Genomic DNA, 15,828 nt, shown 5'->3' with positions numbered 1-15,828 from the left:
GTGCTCCCCACCCAAACCCTATTTCCTGGTGTTTGGGCACATTTGTTGGTTCCTACTTCCCCAAATTCAAGGAAATCCATTTCCTCTCTGTCCACCTAAAGACAAAAATGGTTCAATAAAGATTACATTTATTGAAAGCGAGGTACATTACGAGAATGAAGGATCAGACGGTCGCTGGAGCTACTGAGCAATAAGGGCCTCGCTCAAGAGACCCCAGAGGTGACATTGCTCTGCCGACCAAGGGATTTAAGCTAGCGGCTTTCTTTTCTTTCTTTTTTTATCAGACAGCATCCTAACCCAGTGAGCCACACACCACTCTCTACAAGGTAAGATAGGCTTGTAGATTGATTAAGATACTGTAGGGCTGCAGTGCTAAGGTGGCCGTATTTTGCTTTGCAAGCAAGAGAAGACCGGGGACAGGATGCCAACAGAGGCATCAAAGCAACGCAAATATGCACGCAGAAAGTACTCAGACTGTAGAAAGCAAACGACAACATGAAACAAAGTGAAATCCTGGACATTTCGGGGATATTTAGGTCCCAAAAAAGAGAATGTGTGGGGGAAAAGCTCACCCTATGCAGTGCATATTGATCTATCATTCTTAATTTATCAGTTACACGCTGTGGCAGGAATCCGTTTCATATTATCCAAACACCTCTTTGGTGTATATTTGAGAACATACACGGAACACATCTGGTGAGGTTTCGCTGCAGACATTTGACTTACTGAAAAGTCATCAGTTCACATTGTTTTTTATCATTTAAGAGGCCAATTAAGTGTGTCACATTGCAAAATGCGACAGAATGGACACCGGTGGCAAAGATTAATTTAGAAACCTGACTGGGTTTGTACTGGATTGACTCAGTAAGTATATATGCTGATAACCCCTTCAAATATGGGCATTGTTTTCATCCAAGGCAAAAAAAAAATGTATAACTTGACATTTAAAAGGCTAACAAACTTCCCGTTTTCAGTTTTGGCCAAAGAACATTTGGTAACTACAGCATGGATGTTTAGTGTATCCTCACACCTGTGTGCGTGTGTGTGCGCGTGTGTGTGAGCTCACATGCATTTGTGGTTTACATATTTTAATATCTGTACTGGTTTCTCTCACGTACATTTGTGGTTTAGTTCAGTGTTTTTTTTTTAAATTGCCCTTGTTGTGTGGTTGTATGAATATGTTCTCTGCAACACACTGACATCCTGTCCTATGCCCTATAACTGCTGGAACAGGCTCACTCTGTCCCTCTACTGCACATGGGGATGGGCATTTGGTAACTAATACAAGAAGGATACAGTTTTATTATTTTTCAGAAATAAGCAATAGGCTTAAAAATAAAAGATTATTTGTGCCAGGGTATTATACATCAGTGCTACACAGAGTGCATCAAGGAGATACCAACGTACTTTTAATAATGAATATATTCTTTTTTTGATATCTAGAATACGTCAAAGCTTTTCTATAGTGTTTTTCACACACATACGACTTCAGCAGATGAATAAGGAGGACGGCGAGGCTTACCGAAAAAAGAAACGCAAATGTAAGTAGTGCAATATATATGTGCCCGACAAAAAAAAACAACACCGTGGTATCTCTGGAATTCTTTACTTGTCTTTGACATCAATCGGACTACGTGAAAGCTACGCCTAACTCAAACCGGGTGTTCGGGGGGGAAAAAAAAGTTTAAAAACAAGTGAAAGGAAAAGAAAACCATTTTACGCGCAGAAGGCAATCTGACATCATCGCATGTTCTTGGAGGAATTGTCAATTAGTGCGTTTAATAATATTTTAAAACCAATATAAATAAGAAAGGTACTTAACAATAAGACAAACAGCTAAAGAGAAAAATGCATGAATTTTGTCGTACATATAATCACAAAATCATTCTTTAAAAGGTTTTGGGATTTATTCACGACGACGACAATCGCTAGAGCACCACCACGTCTTCCGAAGCGGCGGAGCGCGTCGCTCTTGAAGGTGCCTGTGTCTTTAAATAGTCCTGCGGGCCAGGTTATGATAAGCAACTAATGATGATGAAAGAGACATCCGGGTTACGGAGGAGGTGCGTGTTACGTGTAAACTGGATTGGCCCGAAGCCAGGAAGGGTAGCTTAAAAAAAATACTAAACAGATAAACCGCTTAAACATGTACTCGAATCAGGATTTTCCTGTAGTTTAATACACACCGAGTATGTTCGAAGTAGGCAGGCGCCGAAGCGAGTGTTTTATAGCACTTTTCCGGCGTGTTAGGTATTGAATAGCAAGCAGCATGCTCCATGCAGTCGCCCGCATCTCCGGGGAATTTCAGGGAGCTCGTGGCCGCGCATGCCGTGGGGGCGCGAAGGGAGCGCGCTCGCGTGGCGCTGAAATTCGAAAAGACTGGTCGCATGAGTTGGTGGTCGTCCGAAAATGCGTGCCCACCTTTGCATATTTGTCACATTTCATACGTATTTTGTTCTGTCCGAAGTGCTAAAACAGCTCCGACCTTCAATGATAAATAATTGGATTGGATGATATCGCCTTGAACAAGCTGCTTTCACGTTAAAAGTGAATTTCTCTATTGTTTTCTTAACTTTTATTTCTTTAGACGAAATGTAATCAAATGATAAAATACTTTTGGTACTTAAGAGGAATGCTTGTATACTGGCATAGTGGACAATTTTTTTTTCAGCACAGAATAAACCAAATAACGGCGTTTCTGTTAGATTTACCTCATTTAAGCAGAAAAGTCAAAAGATGGGTTTTGTGAGGACATTTACTTACTGCTGAACAAGAAATATCATTATTGATGTTGCTCATTTTATATCTCACAAGTTTTGGTAGCTGTTTGGATGCTTTTGTCATCTGCAGCCCTAAAATATAGTCCTGTTTGATAATGTCATCAAATCAACACCGTAAAATTTCTCGTCTTTTTTACTCACTGGGTAGAAGTAAGATGTAAAGTGTAATAAGAAAATAAAGCAGGGTTAAACTGTTAACAAAATCAGTTCGTTTAGCAAAATAATGGTATTATCCAGTACAATGTCTTGATACCTAGTCATCTCCTCTGAAGGTAATTGTCCCTTCAGTTGTGATATTAAGGACATGCCCACAACATCAGACCTCTGAGTTTGAGCAGTTATAAATGCATTTCAATGTTACAACCAGTGACAATTTAAGAGAAAAGATGTCACAATGTTGATTTGAAGGTGACGATGCCTCAGAAAAATAAAGAGAAGATGTTGCCTCTGGATCACAACTCAGGATAAGTAGTCATTGAAGATGGATGGATAGTAGGTGGGTGGGTAGATGGATATCAATGAAATGACAATGAAAGGTGAAAAAGTCACCCTTGAAAAGTAATAGAGGGAATTTGAGCACAGCGGGATGCAGTTGAGTTTATGGTACAAAGGACCCTAACCACACTTCCTAACCAGTACAGTTAGATACCAAGAATACTGTATGTGTGTGTGTGTGTTTACACACATACACATTTAACTGAGCACACTTCCTGACTCGGCCTAGTGGCACTGTGTGACACATCTTGCACCATCATTTTGGCAATCTAACATCTACATAGGCCTAGGTAATGACAGCATAAGGAATATGCTTGGATGTATTCTTGCCTTGGGTGCTGTAGTGTGTGTTTTTATAGCATGGGCAACATTACTGTATAATCACACTCCCATATAACATTTATGACTGAGATTCCTTGGATAGTGGTTTTTGCCTGCTTTAAATCAGCAGTAGCTTGTCCAGGTCCTTGCAGTAGAGAATGGGCATTGCGCATTTTTGCTATCATTAAATAATTTGTCTCTGTGTGTATGAAGTATGTCTATGTCTTTGGGCAGATGCAATCAGACTGTGGTAAACCAGAGCTTATTACAGCAAAGCATGATTATAATGAAGCTTATCAATAAAGTTGATCTTATTAAAGTCCATGTCACGGAACATCAGTCCTTTGCAGGTTTTAAACAATTTGCTCCCACATTTAGCTGAATAGTGTGCTTTCGGTTTGTAGGAAGAAACTCGTGTGGAAAACATGAGAATTCCAGCTACAGCCTAATCCAAACCCCCAACCATAAATCTCTGAATTAGATAGCACCTTGCTGTGGCTTCCAGTATGATGTAATCACACTTCACACTCAAAATGATTCTCCAGGCTACTTGTATAATGGTTACAAATAATGTGGAAATATTTAAAGAAAAATAATTACTTGAAAATACAGATTTAAAAAACTTTTTATGTACGACTCCTGCATGACCGAATACAGAACAACAGAAGTAATTTCAGTTAACCGTGCCTGTAACGCCGTTGTAAAGTGTAATGATATGTAATAACTGCGAGGTTTATTTTATCAAAAACAAACATTTTTAGCCCCTTATTGGGACTTGTCCCCCGTTCTCGGACTGCTTACAGCCGGATGGGTAGCACACTCCTTTTGTGGTCTGTGAGTACGTGCCTCTCATTACCGCGACAATTATAATAATGACAATAACGCCGTTGCGTCAGCACCCGCGCGAGGAGGGGGGTTGGTGTTGGTGGTGCTGCTGGTGTTGGTGTCGTCGTCCGCGCGCACGCACGTGACCGGGGCGAGACGCGAACGCGCTCCTCGCCTGTGGAAGGCAGGGAATCGAGAGCGCGGCCGCCGGGATCGATCGGATTAAACTTGAATCGGGTGAAATTAACACAAAGGAGCGAGAGAGAGAGTCAGCGAGGACGGGACGGGAGACGCTGCGGCTGACGCGCTTGCATGTCGGCGATTCGGCCGATTTTTGTCGCGCACAGGTGGAGGTACACGCTAAGAACACTTTATTTAACACAAGCCCGAAGTGACCTGGCCACTAAGCTACGCGGCTAATACTAGGTGAGTGACTTTTATCTGCTCGCCTCTTTCTCTCTACTCGCGCGCGGTGTCGCGCGGACCTCGCTGCGAGCCGAACTGAGGTGAGGACGGCAACCGCCGCTTTGATTTCACACATGTATATTTTAAAAATATATTTTAAATTGTAAAAGTTTCATTAACCTGCTGGCTAGCCGCTCGCCGGGGCTAACTAGCTAGTTTTCAGGGTGGTTATCGGTGAAAATGTGGCGAGTGCGCTCAGTTACTTTTGTTGAAGCGTGTGAAAAGTTGTGTAAGAAGCGGCTCACTTGTCTCAAACGCCGGCGGGGAAACGTGGCTACCGAGCGGTAACTTTTACACCAGCGATGCGGGGAGACTTTGGTTGCTGTCCCATTTTGGGAGCCCAGTTAGGGTTAACTTGCCGACCGACGAGCCCGGTTACCATAGTTTAGCCGGAGTGATGCGGAGGTCTGCCGCCGGGAAGGGAGCCGTCCGACTCGGACTGCCCGGATCACCCCCTCAGTACAGACGGATATCCGAGGAAAGACCAGCCGGCTGCCCAGTTTCAGGAGAGAACTCCGGTAGCTAGGTTTGGAGTCGACCGGACTGGGTCGGGGGGGGGGACACGCGGCTCGTTTGAAAGGGACCGGGAGTTTGTGGGAGCACCGCCGGGCTTGGGGAGGTGAAGCGGCACACGAGGTGGCTGGGTGTGCGGAGGTGGGTCGGGGCGCCCCGGGGACATCCCCAGTCACCCCCTCCATCTCCGTCAAGGAGAGAACGAAACGGGGGCCGGGACCTACTTTAAAATCCCTCACTGAAGAGTGCCAGCTGCCGGGTCGGAGAAAGTCCGTGCAAGTCGGAAAGAAAGAATGGGAAAGGTTGTCCGAGGCCAGGCGCTCCGTAGAAGTGGTTTTGCGGGTTAGATTCGGGTCAGAAGTATTAAGTTCGGTACCGGTGCTGTGCACGTTAACTAACCCCAACCCCCCTCCCCCCGAGTGGGGGTGTTTTTCTCCCGGGGGGTGGGGGAGAGGAGCCGGGCCTCCGTCCACAAACGTGCGCGATAGTAATTAGCAGGGGAGGCAGGCGGTCAGCCTGGGGGGAGGTGAGGGGACCGGGACGGGAATGAGTGAGCGCCGCGGGCCATCGACGGCCATCCGCGGCCCCCCGTCCAGTTCTCCAGACGGAATCGGAACGGGGAGGGCACGCCGCCTCGCCTCCGCACCTGCGGCCAGGTGGATTCGGAGCGCCTGCGCTATACCCCCCCCCCCTTCTACACGGGCCATGATTAGCGGGGCCGCCGTGTTAGCGCGGCTAGCTGGCTAGCAACTTTAAAACAATGGACGGGAGTCGCCGCACGAAAGGTGCTTCTTGTCGTTTTGACCAACTGGCCACAATCCTTAGTTGTCTCTTCCCCCGTCGCCTCGATTCTGGTACCCGTTTACTGTGAAATCACTTTAAAATAGCTGTCTATGTCCATATTTTTGAAAGTTTTGTCTAAGTTCTTGCCGGATCATTGAGGTTAAATTCACACCGTTTTCCTCCCGTGCTTGTGACTTGGGGTAACTTTAACCGCTTGCTTTTAAAGCGACATCTGTAAAAAGCACCAGTCGGGCTTTTTTTACGCCTTTCCTTTCGCTGTGGTCCCGTCGCCGGTCACACATTGGAGCGCTTTGCAATCTACATGTGGTACCCCACGCTCGCTTTTCGGGCGATCGGTTTTCCTATCTCGTTTAACTAGCCAAGTTTTTTTTCTTCAATTTCATTCATCTTTAAACTAAGTGAGAATGTTCTGCCTGCTCCGGGGTTCGGTGCAGCCGGCATCCCACGGCTATTGCGGTCAGCGCTCTTCCTCCTCGTCGATACACAAAGGGAAATGCTTTCAAGTCTTTAACCTAAGATGGCAGCTTTAATTTGACTCGGGCCACTCAGTGAATCAGGATAATGAAGAGTCCCCCGGCCTCACAGCCAGGCCGGGGGCTACTCGTGAGCTTTAACGCATCAACATTACCAGCACACCTAAGAGAAACGTTGAACTACCCTTTTTTACTTTTAGCACAAGAAAAATATTTTGTTCTGCTACCAGTCCAGTGCTTCTTACGCTTTGCGACGCTGATGATGAAATTCCCTCTAAACTGCGACGAAGTATTAACGTTAACGACTGTCCCTCAAAACACCTTTGCAAAACAATTTTCTCGACTTAAAAATTTGCCTTGCTGCTCTGAAGCGGGTGAGATCCAAGGTTCATGGGAGCTGGTGTTTGCTGGTTTTAGGCCTTGACGTGGGATCATAACTTACAGTGGTGGTGTGTGTGCAGGGTCGTAGTAGGCAACTTAATGAGCTGTCTTTTGTATGTGGAAGAATGACTATTAAAATATGTAAGGTATACTTGTGTTCAAGATTCTCATGAAATATATAGGTATCTGTTTGGAAACTGTTTACCAGCTAAAATAGTGATATACAGGCAGCGTTTTGTAGGGTATGTATTTCAACTGACTTTGGTCATTGTGGGTTTTTGACTAAAGTACATTACTGCTGCAGTAACTATGCAGTTTATATGTAAAATCTACTGTTGTGAATAGTGTAATATCAGATCTTCATTGGTTATTCCATTGGCTATTTCATTTCCCATGGTATGGGTGAATTGAAGGCCTGTATGGGAACAGTTGGGAAAATGTCTGATTGTTAAAATTGCATAGGCCTCTGCTGTTTTTGTTTGAGAAGCCACATAAAACCTGTCTGACAACACTGCATTAGACACAAATGCTTCATACATTTATAAACTTATTTTTCTCTGGTTATAAGTGTCTAGGCAAAGCACTCGATGATCAGTGTCAAAATGTTCCTGTTTTGATAAGCTAAATGGAGATTGTCCATGACCATGTTTCAGTAGATGACATTGGTCTGGTTTTGTATTGTATTTTGCTGCTTGCACTTCATTTTTACTCTACCGTACAGTTTAAAATGAAGTTTTGTCTGGAATGTCAAGCATACAAAAGCACAAGTTAAATAGTGCTGAGTGTTAAATGTTTTGGAGAGCTCTACTTTAAAGTCGCTTTGGAGTGCCATAATGTAAAATAGCACTTCTGTGTTGAATTTGTTCACCTTCTCTGTCCATATTCTCCGGTCATTTTTGGCTTCTCTTGCCTGGATGTGTCTGTGGAGAGGCATGATCTTGTTTGGAAAGGCATAGGAGTGTACAGTAGGTCGAAATGTGACCTAAGGTAGTAAAAGCACCTTTATATCCTGTTGTTCTATTTTTGGCAAACCAAAAAAAAAACTGGCAATAAGTATCAAAAACAAACACACATCCAGTTAGTGGAGCCAGGTCTTGTGCAGCCTTAATTTTGGGGGTGGGGAAAACATTTGGTGTGCGTCTATATGCTTTGAAACATAGTGATTGGACTGTCCAGTCAACTGAATAGATGTTTCAGCGTTTCACATTCCTGTTCTCTGCATATGATCGACTTATTTTATTGTGCCCATGTGGTAGAGCAGCACTGCATCAGTGGGAACAGTGTAAATGCCAATAAGACTGGCGGCATTCCTCTTCATTTGTTTTGTTAACATAACAAATGTGATAAATGATACATTACTGTCGGATAAATGTAGACTTGTACAGTAAGTCAAACAAGGTTATTGAATACTTAAAGTGATCGTCTTGTGTGGAGGCTAAATTACTGGACAGAATTGCAATTAAACAAGTCAGGGTATTCTCTTGGCACACAGGTGATGCATTATATTCTGCTCTTTGGGTCAGAGTAATTACTTTCCAACCTAATGGTACTATGAAACCTAGATATTTCGGTAGCCAGTTTGCAACTTAATCATTCTCTTGTTGATGGTTAGGAAGGTACTTGTTTGCTGGATGTAAAATTGTTGCCTTTGTTTTTATATTGACAAAATTTTGCCCCACTCCCTGGATGTTAGCTGGTGTGTCAAATGCATTTCCTCACCTTTTTTTTCCTCTTAAAGTGCACCTTATCTTATGTTTTTCCTCTTAATGTTGCCTGAGTACAGTGTACTGTTTAATTTGAGGAAAGTAAGAGATTTTGTCCATATCAGCGGGCATCTGCTTTTTGCTGTACCGGCTTTGCTGTTTTGTTAGTCTTAAGGCACACGCATACTCGTGCTTTTGACACCTGTTTGAATGCTTCCAGGGCAAGTTACCATGCTCTCTGCTGCTGAGGCATCCACGGGAAGCGTGCTGCCCTGTCATACATGTGGAAATGCATTATTTCTGTAACCCCCACCCAAGGGAGCGAACAAGTTGTAACATCCGAAGTTGGTTAATCTCCATGTAAATGGATTTCTAGCTTGCGGCTAATTAAGTACAAGCCACCATTGGCGTGTGTACAGGAAGTTTGATGTATTGAATTCCAGTAGTTTGTGTATATTTCCTTAATTTCTTACATGGCCCTCCACTTTTACCCATTTATTTCAATTAAATAATGTTGAATGCCCAAGAATACTGAAGCAGAACACCCAACGGCTTGCAAACCAACAACCTTCAGGTTTCAAGTCTGTGTTCTGCTATAATCTCAGTATACTCTATTTTACATCCGCAAGTTATTTCCTCAATTGTGTAAAGATTGACATCAGAATAACTCATCTAGTACATTAGGGTTTTTGTCCCATTTTTTTCTGAATGTAAATCTGAAATTTTGTTTGTGCTTTCAGATTTGTCTATTCTTTTTGTATGTTTGGTTAGCTTTCATTCTGGCATGTTGTGTAACTGACTTGGAATTGATGTGTGGGGGGGAAAGTGTGTTCATTCACACATCTGCTTAGTTGCTCAACTTTCATTTTGACTTAAATGCTATGAAAGTGTTTCATCTTCTGGTCACTGCTGGTGAGTGAGGAGGAAGCTGGAGCCCTGTGCTTCAGCATTAGATCTTTCAAAGTTGGGGGACTGCTTGTCTCTGACTTCTGGTAGCATGTGGCACTGGTGTAAGGAGTTTGGCCGGTGGCGTGATGTGAAGATTTCTCTGGGCTTCAGTGTCGCTTGGCCTGTGACTTCATCGAAGGGCTCTGTGCTGAAATAGGTCTATGGGGAGTCGTCTCCTTGGCCCCCGAACACTAAGCAGAAAACCTTTTCAGCACAAGTGCATTTGGCAAACACACACACACACACACACACACACACATTTATTATAAAACATGAAGTGGTTGCGAAACCGTCATTCAGCATCGCCACTGCAGTAAAGCAGTTTTTTTTCCTCTGGTGTATGCCATCAATATAGTCTGGGGTATAAACTGAGCTTGAGTTTTCAGATGGTTTTTAATCGGCCACATTATTTGATTTTTCCCTCGAGGTGAGCAATAAAGGCACATCCAGCGCGGAGATGGTTATGGCAGGCTTGCTGAGGAAAAGCCCTCTTCAGTCCTTCAGAATGAAACCGCAGATGTTGTTCCAAAGCTGTTTTTCACTGACCGCGAGTGGGCAGTACTTGCAGTACGCATTCATGTCAGTCAGTTCATGACCTACATATCAGACTAGTCGAACTCTTTCGTGTTTTTTCCATGGCACTTTTCAAAATTCAAGTAAGCATTTCTTAAACTGGTGATCTCAAAACAGGATCAGTAGTGGCATTATTACTGTACAGTAACACTGAGGAAATGCAATGCGATTACTTTTTATGCACACAGATAGCCATTAAGGTTCTGTTTCTGCATTTCATTTTCATTCAACTGTTTTGCAATTCTTCGCTGTACTTGTACAACCCAGGCAATGATTGCACTTAAAATCATGTCGATCTAATTTAGTCAGTCATTTATTTTGTGTAGTGAAAAGCTTTATTTCCAAGTAGGGAATATTGTTAAATGGTGTTAAATTGTTGGTGTTCAGCATGGTCCTCATGTATGGTCCTGGTCGATTCTCATTGAAACTCATTTCAGTTTTGAACTTGCTTGTCATCTGTGCATTACACACCAGTGCGCCTCAGATCCATCCTTGCAGTTACACCTGTTAAATGTTTGAAACGGCACCTCTCATCACTCGGGCATTTATTTAAACCTAAATCTAGTCTTGCCCTCAACTCGTCTAATGTAAAAGCATGCCAGTTGGATTATCTATATGTAGAAGATGAATGAAAACGTCTAAAGTTGAAAAGTTCAATTGGACAGTCTTTTCTGGTCTTTACAAACGGTGGATAAGGCACTATGCTCTTATTCACATTTAAGTCTGTGCAATTGGCTGACCAGTGCACATTGCGTTTACAAGTTTGCCTTAATCTGAATATTGAAGGGATGTTTTATGGACCTGCTAGTAGTAAGACTGCATCTTTGAATGACAATCTGCATCTCGTGCTTACTGGGGTGTAGTACTGTTCAGGTATAAGGAACATGCTGGTTTCATCTCATTGTTTTTCCCAACCACACTGTTGTCATACCAAAATATTCTTTATTTTTGATTTTTCTTTTTCAGTTGAATATCCAGCCTCATTGCAGATATCGAAACAGCTGTTGTGGGACAATAAATTATAAAATTCCATTTCAGTTGTATGTGAAATTTTACATTTTTTTTTTTCAAGTTGATTTGTCACCAAACAAGTATTCTGCACCTCTTTCCTGACACCTTTCTGGATTTGGGTACAATGGACCTGTTTAAAAGGTTGTAACATTGTTACCCAAGGTGCCTCCTACCCTAGTGCCACTTTGTCCCACTCTGGCCTTTCTGGAACTGAATGTCAGTTGTCCGGTATTTCAGCCATTGTCTTGCTGTGATTGGACAGGGCTGCTCGCCTGTAAATGTACAGCTGCCATTTTTATTTTATCTCAACTTGCTTTTCAGTTGAAGCCAAGCATGGTGATAGCCCCCTCCCCCTCCGCAGTTGTGGCTAGCGGGAGGGCTGCAGTGGCCTGTTTTGCAGCAAAACAAGCAGACTTCTCCACCTTCCCCCTCCTTCCTCACGCGATGACGGACTCATGGAAAACCCTACTAGAAGGCAAAGACATGCTATGCCTGGTGTAATTATATCAGGTGGAGAGCCACATGCTTCTCCTCTTCCTTGCTGCAAAAATTCAGGAAGGGTGTGGAATTGAACATAATCAGTGTATTTGGAGTGTAGAATAAAAGCTGGACCTTTTTTAATTGCTAGGAAGTATGGGCTCATATCTTGAAGTCTTGATGGTAAGTTGCCTTCGTGTGAATTATTGTGGATTGTTCTCAAGTAATAAACTCTGTCGGTTTTAATCATGCGCACCTTGCCATTTAAATTTAAATCTATTGACAATTCAGACATGTCACAGGAGTGCTGTGATGTCTCCTGTCTCTAATTCAGACGGTAAGCAGCAGAATGACCTTGTCAGAGTTCTGCCTCTTTTTTTTTCTTGGCTCTTGTTTGTGCAGTGGAAGGCAAAAGATTGGATGAGGTCTTATAGCAGTATGTATTTGTGACATGCACATAGACCTGGTGTTTAAATGGCAACATAGTGCTGGCAACGGCCCTGTTTTGTTTCTGCTCTGGGGGTATTCTCCGGCATGTGAGGAGGCCTGGCCAGGCCATCACAGATAGCTGTAAGTGCGGCTTCTGAGGTTTGTCCTCCTCCCTCCAGAAACCTGTCGATTCCATTGAGATCATGTAAACAGGGACTTGCATCAGGTGTTGTCTTCCTCCCCATACCTGTTTATGGACGGGGTCACTATATCCCAGCAAAACCCCTCCATGTCCTGTTAGCTCCGCCATGACCTCTGCCCTCTCCGCATCCTGTGACACCCGGCCCCCGTCTTTGTGCTCCTGTTCATTCATGATGGATAAGTCCCCCCCTTTGCCACACCCACTGCCCCCAAGAGTCACACATGCTGCGCTCGCAGCAAGGAGCAGATATAAATTATTTTCAGCTGCAGTGGAAGCCTCTGGAAGGGGAAAAAAAGGAATGCTGGTGGTGAGCTTTAGAAGGGCCTCTTTGAAGAGGGGCCCCTCTGTGGGAGCGAGGGCAGGATGCAGGCCTTGTAGCCGGCTGAGGGGGGAGGAAAACAAGTCCTGTGGATGCTTGGGCCTCCCCCCCCCAATTATACAACGTCTAAATGCCCTTTAAAGTGCAAAGACGACAGAGGTGATTGCAGGCTTTAGTTAATCAGTGACGGCCACAGCTGAAGTGCATATACAAAGCCCGCTGTGTGTCAGTTTTATGTGTATGTGGCATTGCACCTGAAATGCATGACCGATAGATGTCAGTTCCCATGTTGTCAATTTAGGCCCCACCCCTCAGATCCTTCAGTAACGGAGTCTGCTTTAGAGAGCATAATTGCCACAAGATCACTTGATGGTTAATAGGAATAATATAATTTCCTTCCCGCCCTTGTCTCCTGTCCTACCCCTCCCCCCTTTGTCACCATCTCTCTCCATTATTTTTTCCCCGTTAGTTTGTCCTTAGCCGTGCCTGTGTCTTCGCCCCGTCATTAGCCTTAGCGCACAAAGCCCGTATTGTTGGCATGCATGCGGAGAATGCCGGCTTTGTGCCGCTGCTTCCCAGGGAGACGAAGGGAAGCTCTGTTTGGCCAGATCTCCATCATGTACGTATGTGCGGCTGCTAGACGCCACTTCCTGTTGGCTAAGCTGTGATGGAATGGGTCGCCCACCTCTCTGTCTTATGAGCATCTGACTGCACTATGGCACCCAAGCTTGGTCTGTTTATTCTGATCTTGATGGCCTTTATCATCCTTGCGACAGCTTGTGGGACGGTTTGTCCACCCTGATTTGGGATGCCGAGTACAATTGTCCCTTATTTGTTTAGGTTGGTTTGCTGTAAGACATTGCAGGGCTGACTGTTAGGCCTCTGTTAGCCTGCCCACTAATTTGAAATCCCAAAACAGGGATTCCTTATTATTCTGATACCAGGTTTTTTGGTATTGGGTAGCAATAGCCGGAATCTTGACTGGCATTTTTGTGCGGCATTCTGCTTTTAGGCTGATGCCTCTTGCGTTGCGGTGATGTCATTCACTCTATTAGGGCATTGAGACCTCATTTGCCTCTGTATCCCACTCCTGGACAGCATCAGCCTCTGACTGCTTGGAACCGCCCATCCCTTTCAGGTGCCAGACACCAACTTCTGTCGGCCGCGGCAAGACTCTGCACACGTTCACCTCACGTCTGTGCTTTCGTTCTACCTTCGGTAGTCTTCCAGCCCTAGTATATGACAGCATTGAAGTGGTGCTAGGCTAATTTGCTACCTCTTTCAGGTATCAACAGCCTTGGTGTAAACTTCCAAGGCTTGCGCTTGAACCTCCAAATGGCACAGCAACCTTCCATGCGAGCCAGAGGCAGCAGTTTTTGCACCTTGTGCTCCTCTGAATATGCCTTCCTCAGAGTGTGTTGGCTTACACAGGGGAATGGTGTGTTTCGGCACTGAGCGCCACTGGATTTATGTGCCACCTGAATGCAAGGTTGACTGAGAACTCAATACAGGTTGGCTGAGAACTTGGAGCAGGAAGACCCTTGGCCGGGCCCTACATGTTCCAGTTGTTCTCTGCTTCTGCTGTCTCTGCTACCTTCTGTGGCTTTGCAGGTACTTTGTACTTCAATGTTTTGGCACCATGTAGGAGAAACAGTGGAAGGCCAGCTAACCCCCAGCCCCCACTAATGTAAGTTGGATGCAGGAAATGCCTGCTATTTACTTTTTGGTTATTTCCTTTGCTATTTCCTGAACAAAAGTCCATTCAGCTGCTGAAGGGGTTTTGTGTGTGTTCTTTGTTTCTTTGTTCTCTGTTGGTGAACCTTTTTTTTCTTTTATCCCCCCACCCCACCCAATCCTTAATTGCAAGTTGCCCTGTCTGCTGTTGTAGGCTCAAAACATTTCTTCACTGCCGTAACTATTTGCCTGTCTGTACCAGCTAACACATATGAAAGAAAAGTCCTTGATTTGTTTTTCCTGGTAGAAAATTTAGCTCTGGCTGTGGCGTTTTGGGGGGGGCTGAAATGGACAGACAGGAGGGCAGCTTAATTATTCCTGTGTGGCTGGCTAAGTGTTTTAGCGAGAGCTGCTGTTGCTCCTGTGCTGGCCGTTGGGCCATGTGGCGTCCAGCAAATGGCCCGGGCTGCTTGGCAACGGGCGGCGGCCACAAATGGCCTTCCCGTGGTTTCCGCTTTGTGCGGCTGGCCCGGCGACGTCAGCCCCACTAACTGACCTGCCGGCCCCTCTCCCAAGTGTGTGGGGGAGGGGCCAGGGATAGTGGAGGGGGTTTGTGAGCCAAGCGAGTGTGGTGTTATGGACAGGCCCTCCAAGTGAACCTTTTTTCTAAGCAACCAAGTAGGCCTGGCGTGCCTCATAGCAAGTCCAGGGATGTCTGTCACCCCTAACCAGGAGCTGGGAGGCCTGAGCTGGGAGGTGGACTGAATGGGCGTGTGTTGCATTTCTCAGCTTTCTCTGGGCCTTTTGGAAGTCTGTCCGATCTACCTGCCAGGACCGGTGGTTCATTTTGAAAGTGACCCTTGTTTGATTGTAAGATCAGCAACGTGCTGATGATTTATTGTAGTGCTTTCCTCTTATGATCTAATGTGTACGGGTCCTTGGCACACGTGCCATATACCTGTGGCCGTTTCCTTGTCTGCCTTCAGCAGCTGGCTCCTTTGTTTCGATTTCTTTCTACATGGCCAACCAGCCACTTTTTGTCCATGTTGGATAATTCTATTCTTTACAAGAAGAGATTCTTTCAGGAGGCTGAACTGCAGTGCCTCCGTTGCAGTTGTTAAGGAGCGTTAATCTCTGCGGTGTTTTATTTTGGTATCTGGGGAAAGCTGACACATCGAGTCACGTTACGCTGGCAGTTTGTCCTTTTGTAAAATTACAAAACCCTTCGTCATGTTCTTCTGACTGGCATTTGCTTGGACTGGGGAGGGGGGACTCTTAATGAAAATGTTCCATTTTGGCATTGGATACCTGTGTCTGAGAAGTCCCTTCAGATCGATTTGTTTTGGCAACATGCAAAAGGGGACTTTGTGGAGGAGTTTCAGTCCCTTTTCCGTGCGCACCTACGTCTGTTTTAAGAAGCTTTTATTTTTAAAGG

The 15,828-nt window shown here is 44.8% G+C and overlaps 1 protein-coding gene across 1 annotated transcript in view; it reads left to right on the top strand.

Annotated features, from left to right (window-relative positions):
* The first annotated feature begins 4,516 nt into the window (after nt 1–4,516).
* The window catches only part of chd7 (chromodomain helicase DNA binding protein 7), a 49,678-nt gene continuing 38,366 nt past the window's right edge, over nt 4,517–15,828 (top strand). The window contains exon 1 of the mRNA XM_023818209.2: nt 4,517–4,847. The gene's annotated coding sequence lies outside the window, so the exon portion shown is untranslated. The remainder of the gene's footprint in view (nt 4,848–15,828) is intronic.

This window comes from Paramormyrops kingsleyae, chromosome 4 (assembly GCF_048594095.1).
Source record: "Paramormyrops kingsleyae isolate MSU_618 chromosome 4, PKINGS_0.4, whole genome shotgun sequence".
In the NCBI taxonomy this organism is placed as follows: domain Eukaryota; kingdom Metazoa; phylum Chordata; class Actinopteri; order Osteoglossiformes; family Mormyridae; genus Paramormyrops; species Paramormyrops kingsleyae.
This window is presented reverse-complemented; position numbering and strand designations above follow the sequence as displayed.